This window comes from Canis aureus, chromosome 25, assembly GCF_053574225.1.
Source record: "Canis aureus isolate CA01 chromosome 25, VMU_Caureus_v.1.0, whole genome shotgun sequence".
Lineage (NCBI taxonomy): Eukaryota > Metazoa > Chordata > Mammalia > Carnivora > Canidae > Canis > Canis aureus.
In genome coordinates this window covers 3,361,558-3,376,504 of record NC_135635.1, presented here as the reverse complement: position 1 = coordinate 3,376,504, position 14,947 = coordinate 3,361,558, and the positions used below count along the sequence as shown (strand labels likewise).

Sequence of the window (14,947 nt, the reverse complement as noted above, 5' to 3'; positions counted from 1 at the left end):
GCAAAGGACTACTTCCCAACCATCCTCGCATGTGGGACCATATGATTAAATTCTGGCCAGCAGAATGGGGGCCAAAGCGATGTGACCACTTCTAAGCCTAGCCGTGAAAACTTCCTGTGGGGTCCGCGGGCTGCGTGTTGACATCTAGGAAGTTCTTGAATGACTACGTGGAGTGAACCTACTTTATTCCTCTTCCTGGCTGTTGCCCATTGAGCTGCACTTGAGAGATGAAAGAAAGTCTACTGTGTTTAGCCAATGAGATGACAGTGTTTATCTGTAATTGCAGGTTCTAGCACCTTCATTAACACACCACGCTCGTATACGGTTTTCTTCTCACAATACAACTGAAAGTTTTGAATGACTTTCAGATTCTTATTCATTTATCTTATGTGATAAGCGTATTTTTGGCTGAAACACTTAGTGGAAACAGTTTCAGAAATCAAATTTTCTTCTTTTTACTTAATACCTATGATAGGATCATCCATATCACAGAGCTATGCCAAGGCCACTTGTGACATCTCATTTTTTTAGTAATCCAATATTTCCATTTTATTGCCAGAACTACATTTTCTTAGACCTTTCAGCTTCTGTCTCTAGTGTGAACAGCTGCCATCTTTCTTCTTCTTTTTCTATTTTTTGTAATTTTATTTTATAGTGAGATGCATCATACATACAGTAGAGGGCACAAAACAGAGAGTTTTGGTTTTTTTTTTTAAGATTTTATTTATTTATTCATGAGAGACATAGAGAGAAAGAGGCAGAGACACAGGCAGAGGGAGAAGCAGGCTCCCTGCAGGGAGCCCGACGCAGGACTCGATCCCAGGACTCTGGGATCACAACCCAAGCTGAAGGCAGACGCTCAACCTCTGAGCCACCTAGGTGTCCCTTAAACAGAGAGTTTTTAAAGGAAAATTAGGAAATCAAGGCCTGAAAAGTGCCACTCAAGTCAAGAAACAGAACAGTGCCTTCCAGTTGGCCCTTTGCAATGACAGTTTCCTTCCTTCCCCCACAGACAAAGCCACTAACCTAACCTTGGTGATAATCTGTTTCTTGTGTTTCTTTATAGTTTTACCACCTATGCCTGGTTCCTTAGTGATGGAATGCAGTTGATCTGTTTTTGAACTTTATATGATGGGAGTGATCAGCCCCGTCTACTCTGTGTCTTGCTTCTGTGTCTGACATGACGTTTGTGCAAGTCACCCACATTGTCTCCTATTGCTCTACTTAGTTCACTCTCATTGCTGTAGAGCAGTCCTCACTGTCATTTCTAGAGAAATGACGTTTGACTATTGCAAAGATTGCTTTTGTGAACATTCTCTTCGATGTATCCTGTGGCCAGTGAGCACGTGTTTCTCCAAGGTATGCACCTGGAAGTAAACTTGCTAGGACACAGGATATGGTGATCTTCAACCTGGCTGGATAATGCCGTACTGCTTTGCAAAGTGTCTATACCACTTTCTGTGCCCACCGGTGGTGGATAAAAGTCCCCCTCCTTCCCTAGCTGTGCCAATAGTTGGTGCTGTCAGGCTTAACATTTCATTTCTTTCTGAAGAAGAAAAAGAAGGAAAGAAATGTTTCCTTCTTTCTTTCTTTTTTCTTTCTTTCTTTCTTTCTGTCTTTCTTTCTTTCTTTCTTTCTTTCTTCTTTCTTCTTTCTTTCTTTCTTTCTTTCTTTCTTTCTTTCTTTCTTTCTCTCTTTCCTTTTTTTGTCAATTTCATAGCCATTTCATTGTACCTGAAATGAAACAATTAAATGTGTTTTTAATTTGGACTTTTGATTATTATAAGGTTGAACACCTTTTTATGTGTTTATTGACCATTTAGATTTCCTTTTATGTGACATACCCATTTTTTGCCCAGCTTCTTCTTCTTTTTTTTTAAAGAAATTTTATTTATGTATTCATGAGAGACACAGAGAGAGAGGCAGAGACACAGGCAGAGGGAGAAGCAGGCTCCCTGTGGGGCATCCTGATGTGGGACTCGATCCCAGGACCCCAGGATCACACCCTGAACTGAAAGCAGACGTTCAACTACTGAGCCACCCAGGCATCCCAATAACAGTATGTTTTAAGGAGAAAAATAAAACAGGGAAGGGGAATAGGAAGTGTTGGGGGTGGGGCTGAAATTTTGGAGAGGATGGCTGGGGAAGGTGTCCTTGAGGAGGAAACGTTGAGTTCATATCCAAAAGGAATAAGGGGACGCCCTGTGGCTCTCTGGAGGAAGAGGATTCCAGGCAGAAGGATCAAGAAGTGCAATTTATGTGTTTGGTGGGCCTGGTGTGTTCAAGTGATGGGCGAGGCCAGTGCATGCAGTTTGAGTGAGGAGCGAGGGTAATGAGGTCAGTAGTTAACAGGGACCAATAAGGGGGGGTCTTGTAATTCACAGATTCTGGCTTTTATTGTTATTCAAGAGTTTTGGGTGGAATAACTCCATCTAACACTTACTTAAAAAGATCTTTCTGGGGCACCTGGGTGGCTCAGTTGGTTCAGCATCTTGATTTCGACTCAGGTCCTGATCTCAGGGTCATGAGATGGAGCCCTGAGTGGGGCTCTGTGCTGGGCATGGAGCCTACTTAAGAGTCTCTCCCTCTGCCCCTTCCCATCCCCATGTGCACTCTCTCTCTAAATCAATCAATCAATCAATCAATCAATCCTTTTTGGATGCTGTGTTGAGGAAAGACTGAGGGCGGGGGCAGAGTAGAAGCAAGGAAGTCAGCTAAGAGTCTGTTGAAACAGGTCAGGAAACAGAGAGTGGTGACTTGGACCCAAGGTAGCTGTGATGAGAAAGGGTAGGCTCTGGATTTGCCGATGGGCCAGATGTGGGATGACTCTGGAGTTTGTTCTTGGGGACATTTTCCACAAAGGAACAAAGTTTTTATTATCTGGTGAGCATTACTATACATAGAGTGCTGACAACTAGAGAAGAACTTCACAATGATATTGGTGCTGGGCCAGACTCATCCGCCACCACTTCTGTCAATGACAACCAAAGAAGACTTCTTGGAGGAGGCTGAACCCAAGCTAGTGTTTTGAAGGACAAATGAGAATTTGCCAGATGAGCCCTGGGCATTTCAAATACAAAAATGGTATGAGTAAAGGTGTGGAAGAGCAACATGGCATGGGGCAGACATTTCTAAACTTTCTCCTTTCCCTGCATCCTCAATGTCTTCATGACTTTTTCATGGCATAGGCCAAAAGTACTGCCTAATGGTTCCATTATTGCCTAATTAGGTCCAAGCAATTTGATAAATATTTATGTCTTGACAACTAAGTAGCTGCTTGAAAAAATAATGCATATAAACTGAAAGAAAATAATATTTTTATTTTACCCTTAAATAATCACAATGACATACTAATGATGTCATTGTGGGACACTGGGATGTGTGTATCTGTTGGGTACACACAGTTCCTCAGATGTTGGAATCTGATTGGACACCAGCACCATAGTTTCCTGTTCCACACTGATTTTACTAGTTTGTGCAATGTATGATGGTTGTTAATTATTGGTACATTTTCCTCAAAAAGTTAAAATATCTTCCAAAGTCCCTGTGAGTTAACTGTCCTGGGGTGCGTTGGCATACAGTTTAGAAGCTACGGCAACAGACATTTGGGAGAACTAAAAGTTTTCCCGTGCTTCCAGGAGGTGACATTTGTTCAGGGCAGAGTGAGAGGAAATGAAGCTAAACTACTAGGCAGCGGGCAACTTATGCAAGGGATTGTCCATCGCATTCAGCTTCATCCAGGCCCTGTGGAGTGTCAGGAATGCATCATCTTAGCCTCCGGCAATGCACATTATAGCTGGGAGGATCAACCGCTTTTATAAGGTATATCTGCAATACACTGTGATTATTCCTCTAACAACAATAATACTAAATGATTGATTGTGGGACGCCTGGGTGGCTTGGCAGTTTGGCGCCTGCCTTCGGCCCAGGGTGTGATCCTGGAGACCTGGGATCGAGACTCACATCGGACTCCCTGCATGCAGCCTACCTCTCTCTCTCTGCCTCTCTCTCTGTCTCTCATGAATAAATAAATAAAATCTTAAAGAAAATACTAAATGATTGATTTTGACTTGGGAAGAAGTTAGAGAAAGTGTCATAAAGCATAGAACATGTATGATTGTAGTAGTCAGCTACTGCTCCATTAATGCTGTGTAACAAACCACTCCAAAAGTAAGACTAACGGGTCTGTGGTTGGCCACATCTCAGCCAGGGTGGGCTGGATTCCAGGCTCCAGGCTGCAGGGGGGGTCCAGTTCTGTTCCACATGTTTCTACATTATCCCTGGTTTGGGGACTGCTTGGGCACATGGTCTTCTGATGGTAGATCTCGGTGTAAGAGACCAAACCAAATGGTGTACAGGCACACGTAGTCTCTACTTGGATTGTGTCTGCTAACTTTCTGTTGAACTAAGCAACTCACATAGATCGAGCTAAAGATATTGAGGCAGGGAAAGAAGCTCTGTTTACTCCAGGACATTGCAAGGTCACATGGTTGGGTGAGGGAAGCAAAAAAATTTTTAATTAAGCTTTTGATTTTAATTCTAGTATAGTTAACATATAGCGTCATATTAGTTTCAGGTGTACAATATAGTGATTCAACAATTCTATGCATCACTCAGTGCTCATAATGATAAATATCATAATGGTAAACGTACTCTTAATCCCTTTCACTTATTTCACCCATTCCCCTACCCACCTTCCCTCTGGTAAAGCAATTTGTTCTCGATGGTTAAAAGTCTATATTTTGATTTGTTTCTCTCTCTTTTTTCCTTTGCTCATTTGTTTTGTTTCTTAAATTCCACATATGAGTAGCATCATATGGTATTTGTCTTTCTCTGACTTATTTCGCTTAGCATTATACTCTCTAGCTCCATCCACATTGTTGCAAATGGCAAGATGTCATTCTTTTCATGGATGAGTAATATTCCATTCCATTTTTTAATAAGTATTTCTTTGAGAGAGAGAGAGTGAGAGAGTGAGCATGGGAGAGGGAAGATTAGAGGGAGAAGCAGACTCCCTGCTGAGTGAGGAGCCCAATGCAGGACTTGATCGATCTTGGGACTCCGGGATCATGACCTGAGCCAAAGGTAGATGCTTAACTGACTGACCCACATAGGCGCCCTATACCACATCTTCTTTATCCATTTATCTATCAATGCACACAGGCTGCTTCCTTAATTTGGCTGTTGTAAATAATGCTGCAATAAACATAGGGGTACATGTGTCCCTCTGAATTAGTGTCTTTGTATTTTTGGGGTAAACACTCAGTAGTGCGATTACTGGATCATAGACTAGCTCTATTTTTGACCTTTTGAGGCAATTCTATACTGTTTTCCACAATGGCTGTACCAGTTTGCATTGAGGGAAGTAAAATTAATAATACTCCACTAATAATACCCCTGTCATTGTAGTAATGGCAAACGATGGTTAGGGCAATGTCAGTGGGTAGGAGGATATAAAGTCAAAAGCATTAGGGAGCAAGAGTTCTCAGGACTTAAGGTTCATTAGAAATGAGGTAAGTAAAGCATATGGATCTTGAGCATATGGATAATAAATTAATGGTTATAGAGTACTTAGTAGGTGCCATTCTAAGTATGAATGTACACTGACTAATATAATCTTGTCACAACAACCGTATGAGATATCCATTTAATAGTTAAAGAAACCAACACAGACCAGTTATATAACTTGCCCAAGATTACAAGGCTTGGTGATGCTCAGATTTTTTTTTATTTTATTTTATTTATGATAGTCACAGAGAGAGAGAGAGAGGCAGAGACACAGGCAGAGGGAGAAGCAGGCTCCATGCACCGGGAGCCCGACGTGGGATTCGATCCCGGGTCTCCAGAATCGCGCCCTGGGCCAAAGACAGGCGCTAAACCGCTGCGCCACCCAGGGATCCCTGATGCTCAGATTTAAATCCCTGACACCTGGCTTCACCGTCCACATGGCTGAGCATTATGAGAAATGACTGTGATGAGAGGGCCTATCAAAGAGTGAGGACTTACTGCATAGAGTGCATAGTAGTGACATCGGTGGGGTTCCAGGTGCTGACCTGGAGGCATGGAGTATGCTCTCGTAGGTACAATTTGACCAAATTGATTGGTAAATTATTTACAAAGCTATAATAAAAAGTCGGATAAGCCAAAAGTAAGATAAACGAAAAGTAGGATAGTCTAAAAGTCCACAGGCTAGCACGTGAGGCACATTGTTGCCAGGGATTTCGCACAGGCTGCAGTGAAAAGGAAGAATGGGTGGTATCTTCCACATTGCCAATATTTCTGCAGGGCTCGCCACTGTGGGAGATTAGGAGTCATCTCAGAGATAAAATCTTCAGACTGGAGTCTGCTGGCATCACAGCAAGCTAAGGAATTAATCCTGTTTTCATTGAAGGGAGCAGTAAATTTAGAGGAAGCAGTAATGTCTGGAATGAGAGATAGAAGATTAAGTAAATTATTATTGGGTCAAAAGGTAAAAAAGAGAAGTGAGGAGAACATCCCAAAGGAAAGTACTTCTGCTCTATTTCCATCAGGAAGCCCTAGATGACCTCTAAAGGTGGAAGTGGTGATGCGGATAGAACCAGAGGGTGACAGGCTCTCAGACGGAAAGGAGCATAGTCCCACTTCATACTTTAAACATCTGTGTACACTGGACATTCTTCACCTGGGATTCAAGGACGAGCCTCACAACTGAACGTAAAACTGTGCCTTAGTCTATGTGCATGTGTGTGCATGGGTCTGTGAATTTATCTGGGAGGAATGATTTCATAGCTCTTATCAGATTTGCAAAGGAGTCCTTGATCCTAAAATGTCCAGAATGACTGATCTTACAGCATCTCCTTGAACTAACACCTTGGCTCCTTTCCTCAGAGGTGGTCTGTTTAGCTGCTGATCAAGCTCTGTAAGAACATCCTTCCTCCTTTTGAGTTGGCATCTCTCTCCTAGGAATTCTCACCCCTGGTCTTGGTTTCACCCTCTGGAGCAACACTGGGTAAATCTAATCCCTTGTTCATCTTTCTAAATGGAAACTCGGGGATCCCTGGGTGGCGCAGCGGTTTGGCGCCTGCCTTTGGCCCAGGGCGCGATCCTGGAGACCCGGGATCGAATCCCACATCAGGCTCCCAGTGCATGGAGCCTGCTTCTCCCTCTGCCTGTGTCTCTGCCTCTCTCTCTCTCTCACTGTGTGTTTATCATAAATAAAATAAAATAAAATTTAAAAAAAAAGAAAGTTTTAAATGGAAACTCATTTCTCAGTGCATTGAGCTTTTTTCTGATATGAGCCTAGTTGTTAAAGGAAATCCTTGACATTTTTGATGACTTCAAAGATTCTCATGGAGTCAGCAAATATTCTTATATATCAAAAAGTTTGTAACTTTAGCTACCTGGGAGCTTAAAAGTAACAGATTCTATTATTTGATCCCCATGTGATCCCAGAGGCTGAATTTCCACATGTGTTAAAATGTTGGAGAAAGGATACAGAACTCTGTCCTCTCTCACTGTTTGGCAAATGTCTGATTATAGCTCCAAAGGGACTGATTTCCAGGAAAAGTAGCTTCAATAAGGAAGACATACATCCTGCTTGTAACAATCAGAGATTTGGAAAATGCAAGATAAACACTATTTACAGGGATGCCTGGATGGCTCAGTGGTTGAGCGTATGCCTTCAGCTCAGGGCATGATCCTGGGTCTGGGGATCCAGTCCCGCCTCAGGCTCCTTTCGAGGAGTCTGCTTCTTCCTCTATGTCTCTGCATCCCTCTGTGTGTCTCTCATGGATAATTAAATAAAATCTTAAAAAAAAAAAAACACCTATTTACAGAGGCATCTATTATGAGAAAAGGGTTTCTTTATGTTACGGGATTGAACCTATTTTTTTTTAATCTGGGACCTCAAACTTATTTTTCTAATGTATTTACACATTGGCTTTCTTATACAATATGCTACAAACAGCTTTAATAATTCTAGTTTTAACCATTTTTGTTGAATTTCTTTCTTTCCTTCTCCTTATAATTACCTTGATTTAGTTACCATATTGGAAATCAGTGCTCCATCTCTTTATGTAGTATGAGGCCTGCTTCAACTGAGACCAACTTTTAGTTCAGTTATCTGGAGCACCCTAAGCATTCAATCACCAAAAGTCTGTTGATGCAAGATGAGAAGAAACAAATGCTCATACTTTAAGTGAGTATATATATTGAAAACCTACTGTGTACAAGGCACCCAAAATTCAAATGGTCAGAGAACTTACTTACAGTTTAATTTAGTACCCAAGTTAAGGTAATATTTAAATTTATGTAGTAGCAAAATAACACAACAAAGAGTTACAGCTAATAAGTTAGCAATATAGGTAAAAGGGAATGACAAAATATATTCTAGTTAATCAAAATAAGGCAGAAAATAGAAGAAACAAAGAATAGAAAGAACAAATAGGAAAGAGCACATTATTAGATTTAACCTCTGCCATATTAATACTCATATGAACTGTAAATGGTCTAACCATCTCAATTGAAAAACAGAGATATTAGATGGGAAGAAAAGACCAAGACTCAATGTATGTTGCCTAAAAGAAACCTACTTTAAATATAAAGATATAATAAATAGGCAAAATTAAAAGAATGTAAAAAGAAATACCATGCTAGTCTATATTGGACAAAGTAAATTTCAGAGTAAAAATATAACCAGAGGTAAAGAAGTTCATTCCATAATAATAAAGGAGTTAATTCATCAGGAAGACATAACAATCCCAAACATTAAGGTACCTAATAACAGAACTTCAAAATATGAAGTAAACACTGATCGAATTGCAAGAAGAAACAGACCAATCTACAATTATATTCATAGATTTAACATACCACTTTGATTTTATTTTATTTAAAGATGTTATTCCTTTATATGATATATATTTAGAGAGAGCACAAACGGGGAGCAGCAGGTAGGTGGAGAGGGAGAAGCATGCTCTTTGCTGAGCTGGGAGCCTGACCGTGGGGTTCCACCCAAGGACCCTGGGATCATGACCTGAGCCAAAGGGAAATGCTTAACCAATGGAGCCATCCAGACGCCCCTCAACGTACTTCTTTTAAAAATTATAGAACAAATAGAAAAAAAATCAGTAAAGATATAGAATACTTGAATATCACTATCAATCCACTTGACCTAATTGACATTTGTAGAGCATTTCATCTAACAGCAAAAACACACTCTTCTCAATTGCACACGGTACATTTACCAAGATAAATCATATTTTTGGCCCATAAAACAAGTCCCCCCAAAAGATTTAAGTCATACAAATCATGTTCTCTGGCCACAATGCATATAATTAGAAATTGACAACAGAAAGTTACTTAAGAAATTCACAGATGTTTGAAAACTAAATAATACATTTATAATCCATGAGGCAAAGAAGAAATCAAAGGGGAAATTAGAAAATTTCTTTAACTGAATTATAATGAAAATCCAACATATCAGAATGTGTGGGATGCAGCAGCTAAAGCAGTGCTTGGAGAGAAATTTATAGCAATAAATGCCTATTTTAGAAAAGAAGAAGGTCTCAAATCAATTACTTCAGCTTCCACTTGAGAAACTAGGGAAAACAAGCAAATGAAACTCAAAGTAAGCAGAGTAAAGGAAATAATAAAGATCAATGAAATAGAACACCAAAAATCAGTAGAGAAAAACCAATGAAACCAAAAAGTGCTTCTTTGCAAAGACCAATTAAACTAATAAACTTACAGCCACACTAATTAGGGAAAAAAAGAGAGAGAGAGAAGACACAAGTTACCAATCTCAGGAATAAGAGAGTTAGCATTATTACTACATTCTGTTGATGGTAAAAGAATAATATGGGAATATTATGATCAACTTTATGCCCATCAATTCAACAACTTAGATGAAATAGAAATTTCTTTTTTTTTAGTTAAAAAAAAGATTTTTAAAATTTATTTATTTATAAGAGACACAGAGAAAGACAGAGTCTAGAGGCAGAGACATAGGCAGAGGGAGAAGCGGGCTCCATGCAGGGAGCCCGACGTGGGACTCGATCCCTAGTCTCCAGGATCTGGGCTGAAGGCGGCTGTAAACCACTGAGCCACCCAGGCTGCCTGAAATAGAAATTTCTTGAAAGAAACGACTACCAAAGTTCATTCAAGAAAAAAATTTAAAAATCAGAATAGCCCTACAACTATTAAAGGAATTACATTTATGCTTAAAAATTTTTTCCTGGGATGGAGCTCCACATTGGGCTCCCTACTCAGCAGGGAGTCTGCTTCTCTGTCTCCCTGGGCGTTCTCTCACACACACACACACACACACTCTCTCTCTCTCTCTCTCTCTCAAATAAATAAACAAATTTAAAAAACAACAACAACAAAACCCTTCCCTTGGGGTGCCTGGCTAGCTCAGTCAATAGAGCATGCAACTCTTGATCTTGGGGTCATGAGTTCAAGCCCCATATTGGGTATGGAGCCTACTTTTAAAAAATAAATAAAAAAATAAAAACCTTCACTCAAAGAAAACTCCAGGCCCAGGTAATCACACTGGGCAATTCCGCCAAACATTTAAAGAAGAAATAATTAATATGAACTCTATACAAACTCTTCCAGAAACTTGAGGAAGAGAGAATACTTCCTAACTCTTTTTGTGAGGTCAGCATTACTCTGATACCAGAGCCAGACAAGTCATTACAAGAAAACTACAGACCTACAGACCAATAAACCTCGTGAACATAGATGTAATAATTTTAAAAAATATTTTATTTATTCATGAGAGATACAGAGAGGCAAAGACATAGGCAGTGAGAGAAGCAGGCCTCCTGTGGGGAACCTGATGAGGGACTTGATCCTGGGACTCCAGGCTCATGTCCTGAACTGAAGGCAGACACTCAACCACTGAGCCACCCAGGCATCCCATAGATGTAAAAATTCTTAACAAAGTGTTAGTAAGTAAAATCTAACAATATACGAAAAGGATAATACTCTGTGATCTATACATTATTAGGTTGGTTTAATATGTGAAAATAGATGGGTGTAATTCACTATATTAACAGACTAAAAACAAAAGCCATATGCAAAAAAAGGATTGCAAAGTTCAATTCCTGATAAAACTCTCAGGAGAGTAAGAATAGACAAGACCTCAACACAATAAAGGGCATCTAGGAAAAATCTATAGCTGACATCATATCAAAAGAAAAATAGAATATTTTCCTCCTAAGATGAGGAACAAAACAGAGATATTTGCTTTTACAACTTCTATTCAAAAAGTACTAGAGGTCCTAACCAGTGCAACAAGGCAAGAAAAAGGAACAAAAAGTATTCAGATTGCAAAGGAAGAAACAAAACTGTGTTTATTTGCAGATGACATGATTGTCTTTGTAGAAAATCTAATGGAATCTACAAAAAATCTACTATAGCTAATATGTGAATTTAGCAAAATTGCAGCACGTAAAATTAATTTATAAAAATTAATTGTACTTCTATGTACTACTGAGGAACAATCAGAAATTGAAATTGAAAAATACTATTCAGGAGCATCAAAAATGCAAAATATTTAGCAGTAAATCTCAGAAAGGTGAACAAGACTTGTTATTCTCAAAACTACAAAATATTGTTGAGATGAATTAAAGAGAACCGAAATAAATGGAGTGATACACTCTATGTTGTTGTTATCATGTCAGTTCTCCCCAAACTAATCTATGTATTGAAAGCAATCTTGATTAAAATCTCAGGGGGCTTTATTTTTGCATAATTTGATAAGTCAATTTTAAAATTAATATGGAAATGCAAAGGGCCTGAAATAGCAAAATCAATACAGGGGAAAAAAAAAAACAAGAGCAAAATCAGAAGGCTTACGCTGACTTCAAGATATATTATAAAGCTAGAGCAATCAAGACAGTGTGTTTAGTGTCAAGATAGATCAATGAAACAGAATAGAGAATCCAGAAATAGACCCTCAACATAGCTGAATAATTGATTTTCAACAAGGGTACAAAGGTAATCAGATAGTGCAGGAACAACTAGATATCCATGTGAAAAAAAACATTAGGTATGACTACAAAAACATGATCCATAGAAGAAGAGAAAATAATAAATCAGACTTCATAAAAATTAAGAATTTCTGCTCTTTGAAAGACATTAATTAAAAGAACAAAAAGATATGCACAGACCGGGAGAAAATATTTACAAATCATGTATCTGATAAAAGACTGTATTTAGAATATATACATACCTCTCAAAGCTCAACAATAAGAAAACAAACGACCCGACTTTAAAAATAGGTAAAGGACTTGAACATACACTTCACCCAAGTAGATTTACTGATTACAATAAGCTCAGAAAAAGATGCTAAATATCTTAGTCATTAGGGAAAATGCCAATCAAAACCCCAGTAAGATACTTTTAGCCATTCTACTCACCAGTTAGAATGGCTAAAAGACAAAAGATCATAGGTAATGTTGCCAAAGACGCGGAGTAACTGAAACTCTCATATGCTGCTAGTAGGACTATAAAATGGCACAATCACTTTGGAAAGTAGGTTGGCCCTTTCTTAATAAGTTAAATATACACCTATAATTGGACTTAGTCATTCTATTCCTAGACATTTATACCCAAGACAAATTAAAGCATATGCACACAAAGCATATTCATGCAAAAACTTGCACACAAACACTATCAGCTTTATTTTTAATAGGCAAATCCGGAAATAACCTAAATGTCATCAACAAGTGACTGGATACACACGCTGTGTATATTCCTATAATGAACGCTACTCAGCAATAAAAAAAAAAATTAGCTATTGATAGGCAACTGTGGCATCAACAGCAGGATAATCTCAAGACAGTTGTGTGAGAGGAAGGAGCCATACCAAAAAAAATAAAAAATAAAAAATAAATAAATAAAATAAAATAAAATAAAACAAAACAAAATAAAATAAAATAAAGTAAAATAAAAAAAGAAAGAAAAAAAAGAAAAAGAAAGAGAGGTACATACTGTATGATTCCATGTATTTAAAATTCTGAAAAATGCAAACTAATGTACAGTAATAGAAAGCAGATTAGTGGTTGCCTGGAGAGAGAGTGTGGGAGAGTGATACATGGAAGGATTACAAAGAGGCAGGGGAACCTTTTGGAGGTGACGGGTATGTTGGAGGTGACGGGTAGGTAGATGGTGGTGATAATTTCCTGCGTGTACACACACATCAAAATTCTGCACTCTAAACTTGCGTGGCTTATCGCATGTCACATACATCTCGGTAAAGATACTTAAAAACGTAGGCATTGGCCCACTACGTGATGGGCACACCGCGCGCCAGGTGAGATGCCCTCTCTCCAAGCCTCCCCACGAGCCGCCCAGGTTGGTGCCGCGGTCGCTCGCTCTCACTGACAGCGTCTGCAAGTCTTTTCCTGCGGTGTAGACAGGCTGATCGGGTTCCAAAGCCACGCGGCCGGTGAGCGGCAGCCTGGCCACCGAACTTGCGGTGGGAAGACACCTGTAGGAGGGGGACCCTGACTGAGGGGCGCTCTCACTGTCACCGTCCGCCTCCTCCTAGGCGGTTCAGACGTTCGCGCCTACCGAGGTCCGAAAGGATGGAGGGGCCCTTACGCAGCGGCCCACCTGGGGGCCGTCAGGGATGCGGCGTGTCCCTCCTCCCGCCACCGGGGCCCCGCGCGCCGAATCCCAACGCTCCAACCGCTGCTGATAGACTGCTGCGGGGTTTCTGGTTTTGTTTTGGGTTTTGGGTTTGTGTGTGTGTGTGTGTGTTTGTTTTTTCAGCCGCCCCAAGATCCTGTAGATGGAGTTGCCTGTGCTTAGGGGTGTCGGCTCTCCGACAGCGGAGCCTGGCCGGACTGCGGGGCGTCGCCCTTGCGGCCGCCGCTCCGGAGACAGGTGAGACTCGCGGCCTCCACCAGGGTCACGCCGCACCTTCGGGCTCCAGCTCCCCCGCCGTCCCGCGGCTGCTCAGCCCGGTGCGCGCCCCCCGTGCCCGCCCCCCGGCCTCCCCCCTGCACGCGGCTCCGCGGGGGCGTCGGGGAGGCGGGCCCGCACTTTCGAGCTCCTCTCCCCGGTGCTGGCGGGTGTCCCGCCGCCGACCCGAGCCGCCCAGCCCCGTGCGCCCCCCACTCCGCGCCCCCCCCGGCCTCCCCCCTGCACGCGGCTCCGCGGGGGCGTCGGGGAGGCGGGCCCGCACCTTCGGGCTCCTCTCCCTGGTGCTGGCGGGTGTCCCGCCGCGGACCCGAGCCGCCCAGCCCCGTGCGCCCCCCACTCCGCGCCCCCCCCGGCCTCTCCCCTGCACGCGGCTCCGCGGGGGCGTCGGGGAGGCGGGCCCGCACCTTCGGGCTCCTCTCCCAGGTGCTGGCGGGTGTCCCGCCGCGGACCCGAGGCCGCCCAGCCCCGTGCGCCCCCCACTCCGCGCCCCCCCCGGCCTCCCCCCTGCACGCGGCTCCGCGGGGGCGTCGGGGAGGCGGGCCCGCACCTTCGGGCTCCAGGTCCCGGTGCTGGCGGGTGTCCCGCCGCCGACCCGAGCCGCCCAGCCCCGTGCGCCCCCCACTCCGCGCCCCCCCCCCGGCCTCCCCCCTGCACGCGGCTCCGCGGGGGCGTCGGGGAGGCGGGCCGGCACCTTCGGGCTCCTCTCCCCGGTGCTGGCGGGTGTCCCGCCGCGGACCCGAGGCCGCCCAGCCCCGTGCGCCCCCCACTCCGCGCCCCCCCCAGCCTCTCCCCTGCACGCGGCTCCGCGGGGGCGTCGGGGAGGCGGGCCGGCACCTTCGGGCTCCTCTCCCCGGTGCTGGCGGGTGTCCCGCCGCCGACCCGAGCCGCCCAGCCCGGTGCGCCCCCCCCCCCCCCCCCCCGCCCTGCACGCGGCTCCGCGGGGGCGTCGGGGAGGCGGGCCCGGGGACGCTCGCGAGGCGCTCGGGCGCGGCGCCCCCTGCCGGCGCCCTGCTGCCTCGCCCCGGATCCGGTCCGG

The 14,947-nt window shown here is 43.2% G+C and overlaps 1 protein-coding gene and 1 long non-coding RNA gene across 3 annotated transcripts in view; one reads left to right on the top strand and one right to left on the bottom strand.

The window, feature by feature from the left end:
- Nucleotides 1-5,735: 5,735 nt before the first annotated feature.
- On the bottom strand, nucleotides 5,736-13,900 carry LOC144296798 (uncharacterized). Of its 2 annotated transcripts, none has more exons than XR_013363752.1 (3): nucleotides 13,232-13,900; nucleotides 8,010-8,134; nucleotides 5,736-6,422 (listed from the first exon to the last, which is right to left on the bottom strand). It is a non-coding gene; the product is annotated as an uncharacterized LOC144296798 (long non-coding RNA). The 2 variants fall into 2 exon arrangements; XR_013363753.1 differs by having other exon boundaries at nucleotides 13,370-13,900.
- Nucleotides 13,723-14,947, top strand: part of SCN8A (sodium voltage-gated channel alpha subunit 8) — a 179,016-nt gene continuing 177,791 nt past the window's right edge. Inside the window, exon 1 of the mRNA XM_077869992.1 lies at nucleotides 13,723-13,872. The gene's annotated coding sequence lies outside the window, so the exon portion shown is untranslated. The remainder of the gene's footprint in view (nucleotides 13,873-14,947) is intronic.